At 43.0% G+C, this 20,175-nt stretch overlaps 1 protein-coding gene across 4 annotated transcripts in view; it reads left to right on the top strand.

Moving 5' to 3' along the window:
- The window catches only part of LOC118368473 (frizzled-3-like), a 34,913-nt gene that overhangs the window by 5,663 nt on the left and 9,075 nt on the right, over nt 1-20,175 (top strand). The window lies entirely within an intron of this gene.

The raw sequence follows: 20,175 nt of genomic DNA, 5'->3' as shown, positions 1-20,175 counted from the left end.
TGGGCCATCACGTCCTCCAAAACACACACAATGTTACTGGGCCCTGTTGGTTGGCACGGCTGCCGATGAATTGGGTGATTACGCCATTCAAAGTCTGTCGGCGAAAAGAAGGGAAGCCTTTAGTATTTAGTCTTTAAAAGCCGTAATTATTTTGCTGGTTCTATAGAGCGTTATTGAAATGCAGAGAAACAATCAGAATAGCAACGCATTTCCACCCACAGCCTTCACCATAGACAGTTTGGTGGGATAACGCCAGTTAGCCTAGTGTAGTGAGGGGAGTAGTCTATCCATGCATCCATCCATCTTTACTGTGTAGGCTAGTAGGAACTTAATGAACTTTATGGTGATGGTGACTTAACCTCTGTCAGCAGAGTGCCAAGTGCTGCTAAGTGCAGAGTAGAGCTGAGCAGCCCCCTGTTAAAAAGCATGCATCTATGTATGGACAACCTACAGTGCATTCGGAAAGTATTCAGTACTGTTGACTTTTTCCACATTTTCTTACGTTACAACCTTATTCGCTCTGGATAAGAGCGTCTGCTATATGACTTAAATGTAATGTAAATGTAATTATTACATTGCCCCCCACCACCAATCTACACACAATACCCCATAATGAAAAAGCAAAAACCACTTGCAAACATTTCTAAAAACCTGCTTTCGCTTTGTCTTTATGGGGTATTGTGTGTAGATTGATGAGGGTGGCAATGTTATTACGATGTGGAAAAAGTCAAGGGGTCTGAACACTTTCCGAATGCACTGTATATACCATATATATGATATACTGTGTGTGTACGCACGCACACTTACTACAATTCAAAAGTCTGGGGTCTCTTAGAAATGTCCTTGTTTTTTGAAAGAAAAGCACTTTCTTTTTTTTCAATTTAAAATAACTTAAAATTGATCCAAAATACAGTGTAGACATTGTTAATGTTGTAAGTGACTATTGTAGCTGGAAGCAGCAGATTTTTTTAAATGGAATATCTACATAGGCGTACAGAGGCCAAGAAACTGAAGATCTCGTACAACGCTATGTACTATTCCCTTCACAGAACAGTGCAAACTGGCCCTAACCAGAATAGAAAGAGTGGGAGGCCCCAGTGCACAACTGAGCAAGAGGACAAGTACATTAGTGTCTAGTTTAAGAACCAGATGCCTCACAAGTCCTCAACTGGCAGCTTCATTTAAATAGTACCCGCAAAACACCAGTCTCAACGTCAACAGTGATGTGACTCCGGGATGCTGGTCTTCTAGGCAGAGTCGCCTCTTCACTGTTAACGTTGAGACTGCTGTTTTGCGTAACAATGCTTCAAGGGTGACTTGTCTATGTGCAGAGGGTCCCTGGTTCAAGTCCAGGTTGGGGGGAAGGAGTCTGATCCCATATCCTACACCTCCCCTCTACCTTTTTCATGCCTCTCCTGGGGAAACTGTTAGAGGCCTCAGGAATACATATGTCTCCTTAATGCTCGTTGTCTGTGCAACATGAGACGAGACAGCGGATGGATTATAATCCCTTACAATGTATGGGAATGTATATCCTTCACATTTAGTGGTGCAATCACACTGGCCAGCTAATTCAACTATGTGGTTGAGGAAAAGGGGGTACACCACAATGGTGTCGCAAATATAGAGTAATATAGGGTTTCGACATACTATGGTTACACATATGGTTAATATATTATGGTTACCATACTATAATTTATGCAACCTTGAAAGTTAGGCATCAACATGGCCGAATGAGAGCCTGTCAGCAATATATATAAATCGCTTTCTACGACTACAAATCACTTTCTACCGTGCTAACTTTTTTCTGTGTGAGAACTTCGTCTTTTTCTTGTCGTCAAATCCCTGCCAAAAGTCAGGTGACCTAAGCGCTTCCAAATATGGAGTTGCAGGTTTGCCATACCTTTCATGTTTGCGCATATTTCTCCCATGTACAAAACTTTATGGCAGTCATTTTACTTAAGGCCCTCGATTTACAGATACAAATCAAAAGCTGTTTGTTTGTGGATAGTGAATTGCGTTTGTGGATAGTGAACTGCGTTTGTGGATAGTGAATTGCGTTTGTGGATAGTGATTTACGTTTGTGGATTGGTGATTTACATTTGAATACATTTGGCATGATATTGATCCCATACATAGAGGAGTAGGTGCTTTGCTGGTGAAACTGTCTGACTTTATTTACAATCCAAGGCACACTTAACCAGCATGGCTACCACAGCATTCTGCAGCGATTCGCCATCCCTTCTGGCTTAGTTCCACTATCACTTGTTTTTCAAGAGGACAGCGACCCAACACACCTCCAGGCTGTTTAAGGGCTATTTGATCAAGGAGGAGAGTGATGAAGTGCTGCATCAGATGACCTGGCCTCCACAATCACCCGACCTCAACCCAATTTGAGGTGGTTTGGGATGAGTTGGACCGCAAAGTTAAGGAAAAGCAGCCACCAAGTGCTCAGCATATGTGGGAACTCCTTCAAGACTGTTGGAAAAGCATTCCAGGTGAAGCTGTTTGAAAGAATGCCAAGAGTGTGCAAAGCTGTCAAGGCAAAGGGTGGCTACTTTGAAGAATCTCAAATATAATATATATATTTAGATTTGTTTACCACTTTATATCGGTTACTATATGATTGTTTTGTAGAAAATAGTAAATAAAAACTCTTCAATTAGTAGATGTGTCCAAACTTTGGAACACAATGCAAATCTTCTCAATGCAGCTCTAGTCAGAGGAGAGGGAGGAGAATGACGCTGTTATAAAAAATGCTAAGAGGGTGCAAATGGTTCATTTTGGTGTTGCAGTTTTCTGTTCAAATTCACAATGACCAAGGTCAGGATCTTTAAAAGGTCATAGATCTGTGCTTAGTGGCCGCTTCTGTCTATGTTGTATTGACTGGAATATAAGGCCATTGTAACATAGGGGGAGTAGTTGATATGAGTCTTATATAACAGAATGGTGTATGATGCAGCCCAGATTAGGGCTGGCACAATTACCGTATAATCGTGTTACCGACGATTATGGATGAATACTGTCTTGAAAATAAAATCAGTCATAAGTCACCGTTTAAAAAAAAAATATATATATATATTTAACAGCTGACTGAAGACTGGACGGCCGGGCATTTGTGCGGTTGAGTTAGTTTCCAAGTTAACATGGACTCTTTACAACGTGATGAAACTGAAACAAGCAAGGTGTTGTAGCAAATGACTCTTTGGTTGCCTAGGCAACGCCCCCTCTCCCTGCAGCAGCACACGCAGTCAGGAGAGGAGAAAATGTGCATCTTTTAAAATTCTAAATATTATAATGGTGACCTCGGTTATTGGTCAGCGAGATGAACGTCATCCAAAATTCCATGACTATCACAGCCTTAGCCCAGATGGCGGTGTGCTGTGACAGGAGCTGTGTGGGTGGTAGTTGTGATTGAGTCGGTCTCTGGGTGTGACTGTGGAAGGGATGGTACTCATTGTACACCGTGATTGCTGTGGTGTATACACACTCAAATGGACAAAACAAGCCACTTCTATATAGCCATATCTTTCTCGCTCTCCGACCATCTATCCCTCCATAGGAACATGTTTTGATTGCCTCTCCACAGCGGGGTGTGTGTGTGTGTGCGCGCACATGTGCCCTCTGACCTACAGCAGGATGAGGACCATCAGAAGCCTCATGGTCAGATTGGTCTGTTTTCCCCTCATCACCTGTTACCATGGTACCCAGGGAGGAAATGCAGAGTGATGAATGCCAGGAGGGGGGTGAGTGGGTAGAAGAGATGTGATAAGAGGGATAGAGTTGAAGTGTGGAGGGATGGAGAGGAAGGGTATAAAATGTATTTATGGGAATGCCAGGAATAGATGAGGCAAATGAGGGAGGAGGGTAAGTGGTCATGTGCTGGAATGCCAGGAACTGCTCTTGTCTGATCTGGACTGGATGAAGGAGGGATGAATGAATAAATCAAATGAATAAATGACTGGGAAAGAGGTAGTGTGGGAGAGGGCTGTCTATTATTCCCTCTCTTTTCAGAAAGGAGGAGTGCAGATTAAGGAGAGAACAGTGTTTGTCCTCCTGCTCTATTCATGGCCAGCTCACTCTTTCTCTGGAACGCGTGAGAGCGGAAGGAGAGGGGTGGCCCATGGACAATAAGGTTAAGGAACGAGAGCAAAAATGATTGGAGAATGTAAATGGTTGATGGAATTGGAGGGAGAAAGAAACGGTGCTGAAGGGTTTGGGTGATAGAGGAAATGAGTGACCGAGAGATGCAGCTGTAGGGTATGGATGATGAAGAGAAAGAGGAGAGATGGACAGTTGAAATGGAGGAGGGGATGTGATGGATGGAGAGTGAGAGAAAGGAGGTATAGAATGGGTGATGGAGAAAGGGCTGACAGTGTTTGACACTGTTTGGGCTGCAGGCTGGAATAGAGGTTTATATAACTCCCACAAAATGTCTGAGTAAGACTGGCTTTCTTTTTAAAAGGTGTATTGGCCTTTAAAGATGCAGTCCGCAAGTTCTCTGTCCACTGTGGCAACGAGAGACCACAAACACAGCCCACCCAAAAACAAAACACTACAAAAACAAAGCTTTATAGACACTACTAATTGAACCCATTTGTCTTCTTGGGTTTTACAGACAGGTACAGTCCTCAATCCTCCAGTAGCGGCAGTAGACATTTTCTAAACAAAAATCAAACGTAGCAGTAATGTGGCTCATTAGTATCTAAATCCAGTAAGCTCTCTGTCAGAGCGGGTGGTCTTGGCTGTAACGCAGACCCCGTGGTCTTAAACCATGTGTGGGTGTGTGTTTACGTGTGCCTGTGTGTGAGCCCCAGCATCATGTGATTGCGGTCTGTATGTTAGTGCTCAATTAGTATGTGAAGTGTGAGCTGTCATCATCAGAGTGGCAGTGGGGCGGCAGGTAGCATAGTGGTTAGAGCGTTGGGCCAGTAACCGAAAAGGTTGGTGGATCGAATCCCCGAGTTGACAAGGTTGAAATTGGTTAACCCACTGTTTCTAGGCCGTCATTGTAAATAAGATTTTGTTCTTAACTGATTTGCTTAGTTAAATAAAGGTAAAAAATTTTTAAATAATAATAATTCAGGCACAGTAAGACCAGTCACCTGACCTGACTACTGGGCCATAGTACAGAGGGATAATCACACTGCTAATGACAGCTTTTGGAAGTGAGCTGCTGTGTGTTTGTGTGGGGGTCTCTCTGGCAGGGACAGTGCTCGGTCGGACAGAGGATGCCGGTTCTCACACTCCAATCCCTTTGACTCCCTAATCCACAGGGAAAACAGCCATTCTTTTCTCTTTCACTCCTTCGTGTTCTTCTTTAAGCCAGAAACATTATACAGAGTTTTTGCAAAATTGGCAAACTGGCTTTCCTACTGTCACCCTAATCTTCAATGCATGCACACATACACACTGCTCCCTGAGACCCACTTGTGCATCTTATTATCTGGGGCCAGAAGCCCCACCTCTTAAGGCATCAGCATGCTTCAGTTTGGCTGTCGCCTAGCCGTACACTGCTAGTCGAACCGAACTTGTGTGCTCGCATACTCCCTTAAAAGATCTTTGCTTGAAAAATTAGAAAAAAGCAGCAATGGTACCATTTGTCCATTTTGAGATGCCATAGCCAGTATACATTTCCTCAGTCAGAATTAATCTACACAGTACTAAAATATGAATGCAACAATAATAATAGCCATATTTGTTTTACTACCGGTCACACGTTTTAGAACACATACTCATTCAAGGGTTTTTCTTTATTTTTTACTATTTTCTACATTGTAGAATAATAGTGAAGACATCAAAACTATGAAATAACACATGGAATCATGTAGTAACCAAAAAAGTGTTAACTTCTCTAGGGTAGGGGGCAGCATTTTGAATTTTGGATGAAAAGCATGCCCAAATTAAATGGCCTGCTACTTGAGCCCAGAAGATGTGATATGCATATAACTAGTAGATTTGGATAGAAAACACTCTGTTTCCAAAACTGTTAAAATGGTGACTGTGAGTATAACAGAACTGATTTGGCAGGCGAAAACCTGAGAGAAATCCATTCAGGAAGTATTTTTTTTGGGGGTTGTAGTTTTCTATTCAATGTCATTACAGTATCCATTGACTTAGGACTCAAATTGCAGTTCCTATGCCTTCCACTAGATGTCAACAGTCTTTAGAAATTGTTTCAGTATTCTGATAAATGAGGGAGTAAGACCAGTCTGAATGAGTGGACCCTGACGTGTCACAGAGCTTTTTCATGCACAATCCCGAGAGTGCCTTTCTGGTTTACCTTTTATATTGACAAGGTTATTGTCCGGTTGAAATATTATAGATCATTTAGGCTAAAAACAACCTGAGGATTTGATATAAACATTGTTTGACATGTTTCTATGAACTTTACGGATACAATTTGGATGTTTTGTTTGCCTGTTTTGACTGCGTTTGAGCCTGTAGATAACTGAAAACGTTTTTTGGATATAAAGAGACTTTATCGGACAGAAGGAACATTTATTGAGTAAATTAATGTTTTCTGAGTGCAACCATATGAAGATCATCAAAGGTAAGGGATTCATTTTATCTCTATTTTTGACTTCTACTTGGCTGGCTACTGTTTGTAATGATTTGTCTGCTGGGCTATGTTCTCAAATGCTTTCGCTGTAAAGTATTTTTTAAATCTGACACTGGTTGGATTCACAAGAAGTTAGTTTTAAAGATTATGTAAAATATCTTTTGTTTTCTGAATTTTTATAATGACTATTTCTGTATTTGAATTTGGCGCTCTACAATCTCACTGGTTGTTGGCCAGGTGGGAAGCTAAGCGTCCCACATACCCTGGAGACGTGAAACAAATCAAAATATATTTGAGATTCTTCAAATAGCCACCCTTTGCCTTGATGACAGCTTTGCACACTCTTGGCATTCTCTCAACCAGCTTTACCTGGAATGTTTTTCCAACAGTCTTGAAGGAGTTCCCATGTATGCTGAGCACTTATTGGTTGCTTTTCCTTCACTCTGCCGTCTGACTCACCCCAAACCCCCTCAATTTGGTGGAGGTCGGGGGAATGTGGAGGCCAGGTAATCTGATGCAGCACTCCATCACTCTCCTTCTTGGTAAAATAGCCCTTCCACAGCCTGGAGGTGTGTTGGGTCATTGTCCTGTTGAAAAACAAATGATAGTCCCACTAAGCTCAAACCAGATGGAATGGCGTATGGCTACAGAATGCTGTGATAGCCATGCTGGTTAAGTGTGCCTTGAATTCTAAATAAATCAGACAGTGTCACCAGCAAAGCACCCCCACACCATAACACCACCCCTATGCTTTACGTCGGGAAATACACATGCAGAGTTCATCCCTTCACCCACTCTGCTTCTCACAAAGACACGGCAGTTGGGACCAAAAATCTCCAATTTGGACTCCAGACCAAAGGACACCGGTTTAATGTCCATAATGGTTTAATTTCCACCGGTTTAATGTCCATTGCTCTGGGTTTCTTTGCCCAAGCAAGTCTCTTCTTATTAGTGTCCTTTTAATAGTGGTTTGTTTGCAGCAATTTGACCACGAAGGCCTGATTCACACAGTCTCCACTGAACAGTTGATGTTGATGTCTGTTACTTGAACTAATGTTTCCCTCGATCTTGACTAGTCTCCTAGTCCCTGCCGCTGAAGAACATCGCCACAGTATGATGCTGGCACCACCATGCTTCACTGTATGGATGGTGCCAGGGTTCCTCCAGACGTGACGCTTGGAATTCAGTCACTTTTCATCAGACCAGAGAATCTTGTTTTTCATGGTCTGAGAGTCCTTTAGGTGCCTTTTGGCAATCTCCAAGTGGGCTGTCGTGTATTTTACTGAGGAGTGGCTTCCGTCTGGACCCTCTAACATAAAGGCCTGATTGGTGGAGTGCTGATGAGACGGAAGAACCTTCCAGAAGGACAACCATTTCCACAAAGGAACTCTGAAGCTCTGTCAGGGTGACCATCGGGTTCTTGGTCACCTCCCTGACCAAGGCCCTTCACCTCCGATTACTCAGTTTGGCTGGGTGGCCAGCTTTAGGAAGAGTCTACGTGGTTCCAAACTTCTATTTAAGAACGATGGAGGCCACTGTGTTCTTGGGGACCTTCAATACTACAGAATATTTTTGCTACCCTTCCCCAGATCTGTGCCTCGACACAATCCTATCTCAGAGCTCTACAGACGATACCAACCTCATGGCTTGGTTTTTTCTCTGACATGCATTGTCAACTTTGGGAGGTTATATAGACCGGTGTGTGTGTGTGTTTCTTTCCAAATCATGTCCAATCAATTGAATTTACAACAGGTAGACTCCATTCAAGTTGTAGAAACATCTCAAGGATGATCAATGGAAACAGGATTCCCCTGATCTAAAATTTGAGTCTCATAGCAAAGGGTCTGAATGCTTATGTAAATATGTATTTTTTTGTTGTTTTTTTGTGATAAATTTGCAAAGATTTCTACAAAACTGTTTTCACTTTTTCATAATGGGGTATTGTTTGTAGATTGAGGGGGGTGAAGTATTTAATACATTTTTGAATAAGGTTGTAATGTAACAAAATTTGGAAAAAGGGAAGGGGTTTCAATACTTTCCAAACACGGTGTCTATACACAACCTTTCAAAAGTTTGGGTCTCTAAGAAATGTCCTTGTTTTCCATGAAAGCATACATTAAATTATTTGCAAAATGAATAGGAAACGTTGACCAGGTTGTAAAATAGTGATTTTTTTTTTTCATTGAAAAAATAATTGTCCTTTGCTTTTGTCAAAGAATCCTCCACTTGCAGCAATTACAGCCTTGCGGACCTTTGGCATTCTAGTTGTCAATTTGTCGAGGTAATCTGAAGAGATTTCACCCCATGCTTCCTGAAGCACCTCCCAGAAGTTGGATTGGCTTGATGTGTACTTCTTACGTACCATACGGTCAAGCTGACTGCTGGCCACTACATTATAGACACAATATCAGCTGACCGCTTCTTCCCTAAATAATTATTGCATAGTTTGGTGCTGTGCTTTGGGTCATTGTCCTGTTGTAGGAGGAAATTGGCTCCAATTAAGCGCCATCCACAGGGTATGGCATGGCATTGCAAAATGGAGTGATTTGCCTTCCTTCTTCAAGATCCCTTTTACCCTGTACATATCTCCCACTTTACCACCACCAAAGCACCCCCATACCATCACACTGCCTCCACCATGCTTGACAGATGGTGTCAAGCACTCCTCCAGCATCTTTTCAATTTTTCTGCATCTCACAAATGTTGTTCTTTGTGATCCGAACACCTCAAACTTAGATTTTTCTATTCATAACACTTTTTCCCCCAATCGTCCCCTGTCCAGTGTCTGTTTTTTTGCAACTTTGCCGAGAAGGCCAGCATCCCAGAGTCGCCTCTTCACTGTTGATTTTGAGACTGGTGTTTTGCGGGTACTATTTAATGACGCTGCCAGTTGAGGGCTCTGTTGTGCACCGGGGCCTGCCACTTCTCATTCTATTCTGGTTAGAGACAGTTTGCGCTCTTCTGTGAAGGGAGTAGTACACAGCATTGTACGAGATCTTCAGTTTCTTGAATATTTCTCACAAGGAATAGCCTTTTATTTCTCAGAACAAGAATGGATTGAGTTTCAGAAGAAAGGTCTTTGTTTCTGGCCATTTTGAGCCTGTAATCGAACTGACAAATTCCAGACACTCAATTTGTCTAAAGAGGGCAAGTTTTATTGCTTCTTTAATCAGAACAACAGTTTCCAGCTGTGCTAACATAATTGCAAAATGATTTTCTTATGATCATTTAGCCTCTTTAAAATTATAAACTTGGATTAGCTAACTCAAGGTGCCATTGGAACACAGGAGTGATGGTTGCTGATAATGGGCTTCTGTACGCCTATGGAGATATTCCATAAAATAATCTCCTGTTTCCAGCTACAACAGTCATTTATATCATTAACAATGTCTACACCGTACATTATTTTTGATAAAACAGCTTGGAAAATTCCAGAAAAGGTCATGGCTTTAGAAGCTTCTGATAGGCTAATTGACATCATTTGAGGCAATTGGAGGTGTTCCTGTGGATGTATTTCAAGGCCTACCTTCAAACACAATGCCTCTGCTTGACATCATGGGAAAATCAAAAGAAATCAGCCAAGACCTCAGAAAATAAATTGTAGACCTCCACAAGTCTGGCTCATCCTAGTACGCAAGTATAAACACCATGGAACCACACAGCCGTCATACCACTCAGGAAGGAGACTCGTTCTCCTAGAGATGAACGTACTTTGGTGCAAAAAGTACAAATCAATTCCAGATCAACAGCAAAGGGCCGTGTGAAGATGCTGGAGGAAACTGGTACAAAAGGATCTATTTCCACAGTAAAACGAGTCCAATATTGACATAACCTGAAAGTCCACTCAGAAAGGAAGAAGCCACTGCTCCAAAACCGCCATTAAAAAAAGCCAGACTACGGTTTGCAACTGCACATGTGGACAAAGATCATACTTTTTGGAGAAATGGTCTGATGAAACAAAAATAGAACTGTTTGGTCATAATGACCATTGTTATGCTTGGAGGAAAAAGGGTGAGGCTTGCAAGCTGAGGAACACCATTCCAACCGTGAAGCACGGGGGTGTCGGCTTCATGTTGTGGGGATGCTTTTCTGCAGAAGGGACTGGTGCACTTCACAAAACAGATGGCATCATGAGGTAGGAAAAGGATGTGGATATGTTGAAGCAACATCTCAATACATCAGTCAGGAAGTTAAAGCTTGGTCGCAAATGGGTCTACCAAATGGACAATGACCCCAAGCATACTTCCAAAGTTGTGGCAAAATGGCTTAAGGACAACGAAGTTGAGGTATTGGAGTGGCCATCACAACGCCCTGACCTCAATACTACTGAAAAGTTGTGGGCAGAACTGAAAAAGCCTGTGCTAGCAAGGAGGCCTACAAACCTGACTCATTTACACCAGCTCTGTCAGGAGGAATGGGGCAAAATTCACCCAACTTATTATAGGGAAGCTTGTGGAAGGCTCCCCGCAACGATTGACCCAAGTTGAACCATTTTAAAGGCAATGCTACCAAATACTAATTGAGTGTGTGTAATCTTATTGCCCACTGGGAATGTGATGAAAATAATTTAAGTTGAAATAAATCATTCTCTCTCCTATTATTCTGACTTTTCACATTCTTAAAATAAAGTAGTGATCCTAACTGACCTAAGACCGGGGGTTTTTACTCGGATTAAATGTCAGGAATTGTGAAAAACTGAGTTTAAATGTATTTGGCTAAGGTGTATGTAAACTTCAGACAAACACAGTGGGAAGAAAAAGTATGTGAACCCTTTGGAAATAGCTAGATTTCTGTATACATTGGTCATGAAATTTGATCTGATCTTCATCTAGGTCATAACAATGGACAGCCTGCTTAAACTACAAACGATTTTAGGTTTTCATGTCTTTATTGAACACAGTGTAAACATTCACAGTACAAGTATGTGAACATTTTTTATTTAACTGTTTGACCCTACTTTGGCAGCAATAACCTCAACCAAACCTGTTCTGTAGTTGCGGATCGGACCTGCCCAATGGTCAGTAGGAATTTTGGACCATTCCTCTTTAAAAAACTGTTTCAGTTAAGCAATATTCTTAGGATGTCTGGTGTGAACTGCTTTCTTGAGGTCATGCCACAGCATCTCAATCAGGTTGAGGTCAGGACTCTGACTGGGCCACTCAAGAAGGTGTATTCTCTTCTGTTGAAGCCATTCTGTTTTTGATTTACCTCCGTGTTTTGGGTCGTTGTCCTGTTGCATCAACCAACTTCTGTTGAGCTTCAATTGGCGGACAGATAACCTTACATTCTCCTGAAAAATGTCTTGATAAAGACATTTATCTTGGGGCGGCAGGTGGCGTAGTGGTTAGTGTTGGGCCAGTAACCGAAAGGCTGCTAGATCGAATCCTAAAGCTGACATCTGTCGTTCTGCCCCTGAACATAGAAGTTAACCCACTGTTCATAGGCCGTCAATTGTAAATAAGAACTTGTTCTTAACTGACTTGCCTAGTTAGGTTAAATTAAATAAAAAAGTTTAGAAAATACACTTTCATTTTTCTTTCGACGATAGCAAGCTGTCCAGGCCCTGAGGTAGCAAAGCAGCCCCAAACCATGATGATCCCTCCACCATACTTTACAGTTGGGATGAGGTTTTGATGTTGATGTGCCATACTTTTTTTTTTTCTCCACACATAGGTTTGTGTGTTCCTTCCAAACAACTCCACTGTAGTTTCATCTGTCCACATAATATTTTGCCAGTAACGCTGTGGAATATACAGGTGCACTTTTGCAAACTTCAGATGTTTTTTTTGGACAGCAGTGGCTTCTTCCGTGGAACACCCTTGTTTAGTGTTTTACGTATCGTAGACTGGTCAACAGAGATGTTAGCATGTTCCAGAGATTTCTGTAAGTCTTTAGCTAACACTCTAGGATTCTTCTTTACCTCATTGAGCGTTCTGCGCTGTGCTTTTGCAATCATCTTTGCAGGACGGCCACTCCTAGGGAGAGTAGCAACAGTACTGAACTGAACTTTCCATTTTTAGACTTTGTTTTACCGCGGACTTGAACATCAGGGCTTTTAGAGATACTTCTGTAACATTTTCCAGCTTTATACAAGTCAACAATTTCTTAATCTTAGGTCTTCTGAGATCTCTTGTGTTTGAGGCATGGTTTACATCAGGTAATGCTTCTTGTGAATAGCAAACTCAAATTTTGTGAGTTTTTATAGGTAAAGGCAGCTCTAACCAACATCTCCAATCTCTTCTCATTGATTGGCCTCTAGGTTAGCTGACTCTGATTTAGCTTTTTGGAGAAGTAATTAGACTAGGGGTTCACATACTTTTTCCAACCTACACAGTCACTGTTTAAATTATATATTCAATATAGACAAGAAAAATACTATAATTTGTGCATTATTAGTTTAAGCACACTGTTTGTCTATTGTTGTGATTTAGATGAAGATAAGATCAAATTTGATGACCAATTTATGCAGAAATCCAGGTAATTCCAAAGGGTTCACTTGCTTTCTTGCATATACATACATACACACACTTTTGTTGTTGTTGTACTTTTACCCCTTTTTCTCCCCAATTGGTTGTTAGTCTTGTCCCATTGCTGCATCTCACCTACGGACTCGAGAGCCATGCCTCCTCCGAAACACGACCCTGCCAAGCCGCACTGCTTCTTGATACGCTACTCCCTTAACCCGGACGCCAGCCGCACCAATGTGTCGGCGGAAACACCGTTCAGCTGGCAACCGAAGTCAGTTTGCAGGCGCACCGGCCAGCTGCAGGGAGTCGCAAGAGCACAATATGACAAGGAGATCCCGGCCGGGCAAACCCTCACCCAATCCCGACGACGCTGAGCCAATTGTGCGCTGCCTCATGGGTCTCCTGGTCACGACCGGCTGTGACACAGCCTGGGATCGAACCCGTAGACCACTGCGCCACTCGGGAGACCCCCAAACATCCAACAATTTAAGATTTTTCTGAGTTCTTTCATATAAGGAAATCAATCAATTTAAATAAATTCATTAGACCCTAATCTATGGATTTCACATGACTGGGAATACAGATATACATCTGTTGTTCAGATACATTAAAAAAATAGGGACGTGGAACAGTAAACCAGTCAGTATCTGGTGTGACCACCATTTGTCTCATGCAGCAGGACATCTCCTTCGCATAGAGTTGATCACGCTGTTAATTGTGGAATGTTGTCCCACTCCTCTTCAATGGCTGTGCTAAGATGCTGGATATTGGCGGGAACTGGAAAACACTGAAGTACACGTCGATCCAGAGCATCTCACATGCTCAATGGGTGACATGTCTGGTGAGTATGCAGACCGTGGAAAACTGGGACATTTTAATCTTCCAAGAATTATGTACCGATCCTCGCGACATGGGGCTGTGCATTATCATGCTGAAACGTGATGGTGGTGGCTGAATGGCACAATAATGGGCCTCAGGATCTTGTCACGGTATCTCTGTGCATTCAAATTGCCATCAGTAAAATGCAATTGCGTTCGTTGTCCACAGCTTATGACTTCCCATATCATAACCCCACCATCACCATGGGACACTCTGTTTACAACATTGACATCGGTAAACCGTTAGCCCATACAACGCCATACACGTTGTCTGCCATCTGCCCATTACAGTTGAAACTGGGATTCATCCGTACAGAGCACACTTCTCCAGCTTGCCAGTGCTCATTGAAGGTGAGCATTTTCCCACTGAAGTTGGTTACGACGTCGAACTGCAGTCAGATCAAGACCCTGGTGAGGATGACTAGCACACAGATGAGCTTCCCTGACATGGTTTCTGACAGTTTGTGCAGAAATTCTTCAGTTGTGCAAACCCACAATTTCATCAGTTGTCCGGGTGGATGGTCTCAGATAATCCGTGCTGGTGAAGAAACCGGATGTGGAGGTCCTAGGCTGGCGTTGTGACACGTGGTCTGCGGTTGTGAGGCCAGTGCCAAATTCTCTAAATTGATGCTGGAGGCGGCTTATGGTGGAGAAATTAACATTTAATTATCTGGCGGACATTCCTGCACTCAGCATGCCAATTGCACACTCCTTCAACTTGAGACGTCTGTGGCATTGTGTTGTGACACAACTGCACATTTTTAGAGGTGTTTTATTGCCCCCAGCACAAGGTGCACCTGTGTAAGGATCATGCTGTTTAATCAGCTTCTTGATATGCCACACCTGTCAGGTGGATGGATTACCTTGTAAAAAGGAGAAATGCTCACTAACAGGGATGTAAACAAATTTTTGGCCAGAAATTTAAAAAATATACTTTTTTTATTTTTTTGCAAATTTTCTGGAATCTTTCATTTCAGCTCATGAAACATGGGACCAGCAGTTTACGTGTTGCGTTTATTTTTATTCACAGAATAATCATGTCATTGCTTTTGATGTTTTTGCCAAGTTAGTTGTGCAATTTTACATCTAAGATGTTTGGTGCAAAATTGAATGAAAAGGACTCATCTCTCGTTCAATGACAAAGAATTTATTGAAGTTTCCCTACTGTTGACCAATCACCGACGAAGGGACGTAGACTTCAGCCCCAAACTTCAGCTTGTCTCCGGGAAAAATGCCCAAACACCTGGAAAAAAACAAAAACATCACAAAATGTTGTCTTAATATATATACACACTCTTACGAACTGTTTTGGATGGGAAGCAAGCAGACGTCTTTACAACTACCTGGGGAGGAGGGAGAGCAGGAAAGAGAGCAGATGACTGAAGGTTTATAAGAAGGGAAAGCTGTAAGACAGATGAGAGAAATTCAACTGAGAGCGAGGGAGAGATATATTTCATGTTAGATTCTCTATCTTGTGTCTTCTGTATATGTCACGTCCATGTAACAATAAAGATGTCTTAAAATAAAGGAATTTATCATTTTGGGGGTAAACCGGTTTCAGAATACTCAACTCATCATAATCCCCTTTTTAGAGCTGGAGTGGAACAAAAGCCTGCACACCCTGTAGCGCTCTCCTGGATCGGGGCCAGGGATGGCCACCCCTGCTCTAAAGTGTTCCCCACCATCCCTAATCCAAAGGGTTGTGCAATCACCCAAGGCTTGTTTTAGGGGCCTTGGCTTTTGAAGTGCTCTTTGACTGTAACAGCAGAACAAAAAAGTGCCACACAAATAAAACCCAACTCGACATGAATAGAGGTTTGATCGCCATTCTTATCCACCTCCTTTGACGGCACAATCAAACCACTTAATGTCAATGTTCTCGGGCAAGTCAGCCTCTCAGAACCCATTAGACTCACTGGGCCACGTCAGATGGAGGAAAATATATCACTGGAGGAGAGAGGGAAAGGGGGCCAGCCACCATGCAAGCACAAACTCACAGGGGTAAAAGAGACCACCACAGTGCACACACACAAAGTGGTTGAGGGAGAAACTGGTCACACACACAGCATGAGAACACACTCATGCAGAAATAGGCCACTCAGCTGGCCGGTGTAACACAGTCGTGCAGAACGAGCTGTGCTGGATACTGCTGCCCCAGGCTCCTGTTAGGCCATGGCACTCAATAGGAATGGAGAGTGTGTGCTTGGATGCATTTGTGTGTGCACAGTATATCACAGTGAAGGCCATTTCAAAGTGAGGCGCTTTCTCCTTCAGCTGCTCTGATAGGTAGAGCAGGATAAGGCCAGCTGAACCCTCTGACACACACACACACATGCTTATGCTTATACACACACTCACCATCTAGAGGTGTCTGTTTGTGGTGCCAACATGCTCAGCTGTGAGCTTCGACCGTAAACCCAAGCTCACACGCTCTAACTCACACACACACTTGCATTTACGCATTAACAAGAGCTCACCATATGACATTGACTGTTTCTGTGTGTGGTTCAGTCAGTGAGGTTTTTGTGATGGTGTGTGCTGGGGTGTGCTGTTACTGTCTTAAACATGTCTGGGAACTCATGCGTCGCTGCACCCATTTGCGGGTGGGACTTATTTTCTGGCGTAAAGATCTTGAGTGCACCAATCGAGAACGATCAAAACAGACTCCAAATAGGGCAGGGAGGCCAACGCGCGCACACATGGGTGGGAAGTGCTCTAAGTGTATTGTTTTATTCCTCTAAATTTGTCTCAATTCATTACCGTCACATACTGCTTGAGCAATACTCGTCGCTTCACAACCCACTAGCCTGAACAACTGGCCTCGTTTAGGCAACACAGTTACAATGGACAAGGATTGGTATGAAATATGTAAATGTGATAACTATTCAGACCTTTTACTCAGTACTTTGTTGAAGCACCTTTTGGCAGTGATTACAGCCTTGAATTGTCTTGGGTGTGATGCTACAAGCTTGGCACACCTGTATTTGGGGAGTTTCCCAATTTGTTCTCTGCAGATGCTCTCAAGCTCTGTCAGGTTGGAAGGGGAGCGTCGCTGCACAGCTATTTTCAGGTCTCCAGAGATGTCCGGGCTCTGGCTGGGCCACTCAAGGACATTCAGAGACTTGTCCCGAAGCCACTCCTGCATTGTCTTGGCTGTGTGCTTAAGGTCGTTGTCCTGTTGGAAGGTGAACCTTCACCCCAGTCGGAGGTCCAGAGCGCCCTGGAGCAGGTTTTCATCAAGGATCTGTCTGTACTTTGCTTCGTTAATCTTTCCCTCAATCCTGACTAGTCTCCTAGTCCCTTCCTCCGAAAAACATTGCCATCGCATGATGCTGCCACCACAATGCTTCACCGTAGGGATGGTGCCAGGTTTCCTTCAGATGCGATGCTTGGCATTCAGGCCAAAGAGCTCAATCTTGGTTTCATCAGAGCAGAGCATCTTGTTTCTCATGGTCTGTGAGTCCTTTAGGTGCCTTTTGGCAAACTCCAAGTGGGCTTTTGTACCTTTTACTGAGGAGTGGCATCTGTCTGGCCACTCTACCATAAAGGCCTGATTGGTGGAGTGCTGCAGAGATGGTTGTCTTTCTGAAATGTTCTCCCATTTCCACAGAGGAGCTATGGAGCTCTGTCAGAGTGACCATCGAGCTCTTGGTCACGTCCCTTACCAAGACACTTCTCCCCCAATTGCTCAGATTGGTCGGGCGGCCAGCTTTTGGAAGAGTCCTGGTCGTTCCAAACTTCTTCCATTTTTAAGAATGATGGAGGCCACTGTGTTCTTGGGGACCTTCAATGCTGCAGACATTTTTGCGTACCCTTCCCCGGGTCTGTGCCTGGACAGAATCCTGTCTCGGAGCTCTACGGACAGTTCCTTCAACCTCATGGCTTGGTTTTTGCTCTGACATGCACTGTTAACTGTGGGACGTTATATAGACAGGTGTGTGCCTCTCTCTCTCTCTGTTATCCGGCAAGTCACTGTTTACCCTCACTCTGCGCGCATGCACATATATACACACCCACACACCAGGATTCCCGTCATAAAAATGTGGCACTGGACATTTGACCGGCAGTTACACGAGTGGACACATGCTCGTTGAACATCCGTCCCTGTTCCACGTCCACTTCACAATTACAGTTGACCGGGGCAGCTCTAGTAGGGCAGAAATTTGATGAACTGACTTGTAAAGGTGGCATCCTATGACGGTGGAGATTGCATGGCTGTGTGCTCTTATTTTTATACACCTCTCAGCAGCAGGGGTAGCTGAAATAGCCGAATCCACTAATTTGAAGGGGTGTCCACATACTTGTTTATCCCTGTTTCATTCCGTATGCTTCCGTTTTAAGAAACGTTGTTCAACAGAATCGGCAGAATGAATACACCCCTGATCACACACAAACAATATTTGGTATTTGCCACTCGAACTGCCAAAATTGGGTGCACTGCCTTTCCTTCTGACTGTACGCAATGCAATTATTTTTTTTAACAATCCACAAAACCAAAAAAAGGCTAGGGGAAGCTAATAATCCTCTGTGGTCAAATCATGCTTTAGTAGCATATTTTGAATTATTTTATTTCTGTGTAGACAGGAATAGGCTAATTAGGCTATCATTTTGACTATTTACTTATGTAAAGCTTAGCTTTCCCTAGCCTTATGGATGTGCCGCCTATGTCAATCTACTATCCTCCATTGTATAAAAGTTGACCTTCTATTGGTCAGCAGGTCAAGGAAAAAATATCCCAAACAAACTCTGGGACAGTTGTGGGACGATAGAGCCCAAATTCATACAACCAGTAGGCTACATAAAAACACATTTAAAAAGCTATGAATCTGATGCAACAGATCAGAACGTCTAGCTTAATGTTAATGAACTATTTGTTTCTTAACGTTATTAGGCAGTATGCTACGTGTGAATGTGCCTTTTGGCTACTGGACACTGAAGGAAAGTTGATAACCAATAGAAGCTGAGAGAGAGGCTACTGGTTTCAATGGCATGTGGAAGTCTTTTATAAAAGAATTGCCTCCACGGATATGGTCGGACTTCGACTAGGCTACTTTGAAGCAACGTAAAACATGCCATGTGTAGTAAAACGTTCAGGTTTCAAACAATTAAGTAGCTACGGTATGTTTTCAAAATGCATTCTGCCTCCAGCTCAATGCAAATTGGTGTGTGACGTACTGATGAAGCCTTCCTTCCATTGCCTATGTGTTTGAATGGTGAATGGGAACCGCGCTTCAATTACCAGTTGAGAAATGGAAATTGTGGCCCAAAAAAACAGTTTTTAACACACAATTGCATTAAGAATTTTTGCTCAATGATTTGACTTCTCCCCAGACAATTTTCTGATTTTCTATTTATTTTAACAGCCAGCATCCGGCTATTATCGGCTAATGGAAACCTTAACACACACAAACACGCACCTGCTCTTATTGTACAAATTGCACACGCAGACAGATGTTGTTTTGACATGCCCTCTGTGTGTATCTGTGTGTTAGATGTATGAACTCTTATGAGGTGACATTTAGACCGTCTAAAGCCCTCACACTGATCTCCTGACTGTTAGTCAAGCGCAAGGAAATCCCCTCTGTGTGCTTCGGTCTCACTGATTTTGTTTCGCTGATGGTGACTTTACCGTCTGTATACGGGAGGTGTGTGTGTGTGTGTGTGTGTGTGCCATTTTTATTTGAGCCCTAAGGAACAGCACTAATCCCTTTTCACAGCATTAAAGTGATAGACAGAGCAAATGAGTGGGATTTTGTGTTTTCACAGAAGGCTCATTACACAGATTGCTAGGGCTTGAAGGCAAAAAATGCATGAAAACAAGCACTATCTAGTTAGCTAGTTGCTAGAACAGGAATGGACGAACTCCATATTTCTAGGCCAGAGTGTCTGCTGGAGTTTCTTCTTCAAACCAGGATTGTTGTCTGTGTGTGTCCGGACTGTGCTCTGATGTGATGGCTTTCTGTGAATATTTCATATCCTGGCCTAAATATTGATGGAGTTTCTGACGACAGCTCTCTCTCTCTCGCTCCTTTGATGGCTATTTAGAAATGAACAGGAACCTCTACATATGTGTTTCTAGGGACTTTTCATAATAGGTAGATATAAGAAGTGTCTCAAACGGTTTCCCCTCCACAAACCAAACAGGTCTTTCGCCTGTGGGAGGTGTGTGTGTGTGTGAGAAAGATTTACATGTAAGCTGAGCCTCGTCAAGCAGGTTCCCCCTGACCTCAACTGTAGCGTGGGAAACTGGAGCTGTGCCTGTTGGTTT

This window comes from Oncorhynchus keta, chromosome 35 (genome assembly GCF_023373465.1).
Source record: "Oncorhynchus keta strain PuntledgeMale-10-30-2019 chromosome 35, Oket_V2, whole genome shotgun sequence".
Classification (NCBI taxonomy): Eukaryota; Metazoa; Chordata; class Actinopteri; order Salmoniformes; family Salmonidae; genus Oncorhynchus; species Oncorhynchus keta.
Note: the sequence above shows the minus strand (reverse complement) of the source record. Positions and strands in the feature narration are given on the sequence as shown.